Source organism: Aotus nancymaae, unplaced genomic scaffold (assembly GCF_030222135.1).
Source record: "Aotus nancymaae isolate 86718 unplaced genomic scaffold, 86718_ANA_hifiasm-v0.15.2.pri h1tg000059l, whole genome shotgun sequence".
NCBI classification, from domain to species: Eukaryota; Metazoa; Chordata; class Mammalia; order Primates; family Aotidae; genus Aotus; species Aotus nancymaae.
This window is the reverse complement of record NW_026988473.1, coordinates 36820977-36824414: the sequence shown is the minus strand read 5'-3', so window position 1 is coordinate 36824414 and position 3438 is coordinate 36820977. Positions and strand designations below refer to the sequence as shown.

The 3438-nt window shown below is 35.5% G+C and overlaps 1 non-coding gene across 1 annotated transcript; it reads left to right on the top strand.

The window, feature by feature from the left end:
• Positions 1-2938: 2938 nt before the first annotated feature.
• LOC135270281 (U6 spliceosomal RNA) lies at positions 2939-3045 on the top strand. The gene has a single exon (XR_010338444.1). It is a non-coding gene; the product is annotated as a U6 spliceosomal RNA (small nuclear RNA).
• The last annotated feature ends 393 nt before the right edge of the window (positions 3046-3438 follow it).

Here is a 3438-nt window from a genome sequence, read left to right as displayed (position 1 = left end):
ATACTGTGGTCCTCACCTGATTTTTGGCTCTTATGAAAGTGCTTTATTGCATAGATAGTTGTTCAATTTGGTGTTTCTGCAGGGAGATTGATTGCTGGAGAATTCTATTTGGTCATCTTGCTTTGCCTTCTCAAAGCATGATTTTTAATAGCTTTGTTCTATTATTATTTACCTCATATAGTGAAACAAATCCAATAGTCCCATAAACAGTTTCTTTTTATTAACATAGAAATACATCCTTCTCCTTGTAAAGCTTGAAACTTACATTTGTTTTACACCAGAACACCACATCTAGACAATGAGTTGCTGCACCCATCATTCATCGTAAATGCTTTCTTGGCCTTCTCTGGTTCCTGCTTTCTTACACATTGTTACATTTCTTCTCTGCAATATAAACTTCTCATTTGGATCAATTAGGAAGATGGATTTGAGACTGATCTTCCATCTCCTTGGCTGCAGCACCCAATTAAACCCTTTTTCCTTGGCAATAATTGTTCTCAGTGATTAGCTTTCTGTGCCATGAGTAGTAGGACCTAGACCAAACTCCAGGTGTTTTAGTAACAATGGTTCTATACATGCTGAGTGACTTGTGCTTACCTAAAAGTCATGATGTCACCAATATTTTCTGCTCAGTATTGCTAAAATGCTTCATTCTCTCCAGTCTCCAAGCATGGCCTATTACCAACTATCTCCCAGTTAACTTCTACTCATCCTTTAGGTTTTATTCCTGAGATAATTGCTCCTCCTCTGTGATATGTCATACTTATCCTTATTGTACCACTTAATATACCACACTTTAATTTGCTATTAACTTCTCTATCTTTCCCAATAGAATTTGCATACTTGAAGGGCAGGATCTTCCCTTAATCATCATTGCAATCCACACTGATTAAGGGCTGGCATATAGCAGGTATTAAACAAACACACACACCCCCACACACACATGCACACGCACACTGAATGAATTATTAAACAAACAGAGCAAACCAATTCTACTTAAAATGTACCCTCTCTATGAACGTTTCTACCATATTATCCTCTAGGTCTTTAAAATCTAATCACTTACAGTGACCTCTTTTTTATTAATCTCTTGCATTCACATATAAAGACTGAGTCAGTGTTCTGTTCAAAAACATTTTTACTCATTCTTATTACCATGGTCATTACTGCTGCTAGTTGTATAGAGAATATTTAGATTATACTATTAGTTTTATAGCTATGTTTTTTTTCTCCTACTTCAGGCTTTTCCCTTTATTATTAATTCTGTTTATTAGGCCAGTTATGCATTGCTATAAAGAAATAGCTGAGACTGAATAATTAATAAGAAAAGAGGTTTAATTGGCTCACAGTTCTGCAGGCTGTGAGGCATGACGTCAGTACATGCTTTTCAGGAGGGCTTAAGAAGTATACCATTATGGCTGAAGGCAAAGAAGGACCAGGCACATTACATAGAAAAAGCAGTAGCAAGATAGATAGAGAGAATGATGTGCTACACCATTTTAAACAGCCAGATCTCATGACAAATCACTCACTATGGTAAAGATAGCACCAAGTTAATGGTACTAAACTATTAATGAGAAATTGACTCTCATTATTTAATCACCTCCCACTAGAACTCACTTCTAATACTGGGGATTACAATTTAACATGAGATTTGGGTGGGAACATATGTACAAACTATATCACCTGTAGAGTTAAGTGAGAGTATAATAGCTCTTGGCATATTAGAGATAGGACAGCTGAGAGACTTAAAAGATTAAGCTGGGCTTTTTGCAGCCATGCTGGGCCATGTCATCCCAGTAGAAAAGCCTGATGGAGTCTCCTTACTCTGGATTAAACTTTTCAGTAGGTTACACTTTAGGGGGAAGCATGAACCAGTTGGACCCTCTTAGGGATAGCAGCTCAGCTTCAAATAGTCTCAATTTCTGAAACTGGATTAAGGTGATCTTGGATTGAATGCTTTCACAGAAGCACTATCTGAACACAACATCATTCTAGGTTTCGTAGGTCACCCTGAGCTACTATTTTAGGGGAAGTTAATTTTGATACCTAAAAGAAATGAGTAAGCCCCAAAAAATCTGGGAGTAGAACATTTTAAATTCTAGAACTTAGGTATCAAATGTCTCTAAGTGAAGAAAAAGCATGGGCTCTCTTAAAACAAAAAGCAAGGCTAGTGTAACTGGGTCAGAGTAAATGAGAAGAGAAATTCACAGACACATTTAGGGGCTAGGTCATGCAAGACTTTGTAGGACACAGCAGGGAGTAATGGATTTTCTTCTAAATGTTATGGGAATCTGTGGAAAGGGATATATGTAGGGATGGAACCTGATTTGCCTTGCATTTCGTTTTTTGGTTTTGGAGTTTTTTAAACAACATTACCATGATCCTTATGTGATGAAAACTATGGAGCAGGGTTCCTCCATTTAGGCACTATTGACATTTGACCAGGTAAATTTTTGTTGTATAGGTAAGGTCTATGCATGGTATGGTGTTATCAGTATCTCTAACCTCTACTTAATTAATAGTAGTAGCACCCTAGTACATTTGACAACCAAAAAAGGACACAGATTTATTAAATGTCCTTGGCAGGCGTCACAATCATCCCTAGTTGAGATACATTGCTATAGAAGTCAAGGATGGACAAGAAGATTGATAAAAATGCTATTGCAGTTGTGCCGATACAAGTGTTTGACCTAAGAGAGTAGTAGTGGAAATGATTAAAAGTCATTGATGTTGATGGAATTGAGATACAGTCTGAAGGTAGAGAGCACAAATCAAGTTGGTATCAAATTTGGAGTATGAAAGAAGGAGAGTTCTGTAGTGGAGCTGGGGATCTCAAAATTGCATTATGATATAGACCACTTTGTCAGTTTGATAAAGTATACTGATATTTCTCAGAATATTAGTGGACAAATATATAATATTAAAAATGGCATCAATGCTTACTTCAGCAGCACATATACTAAAATTGGAATGACACAGAGAATTTTAATGTGGCCCCTGCACAAAGAGAACATGAAAATTCATGAAGCATTTTATATAAATATTTAACAAAATTAAATATATTGAAATAAAGTTTTCAAAATATTTTAAACAAGATAAAGCAATAAGTATAATAATAACCATAGTCTTTTTAAAGTTGTTAATATGTAAAGATACTTTGAGGTATCTATTGTAACAACACATTTTTAATGAACATTTCTCTGATTTCCGTTAGGAATAAAATCACAAGTTCTGCTAATGCAACTGTTGACTTTGCTGTATCCATAATGGTAGGAAATACTAAATACTAGTTAGAGGTAAGTGAAATGAAGATATAACATGTTTTTATTCAAATCCATGGATCTTTTGATATGTATTCAAAGACATTGTATTAAGAACCACTGCTCTGGAGTGGGTTTTTTACATCAGAATGTTCACTCATATTCTGTGTGAAGT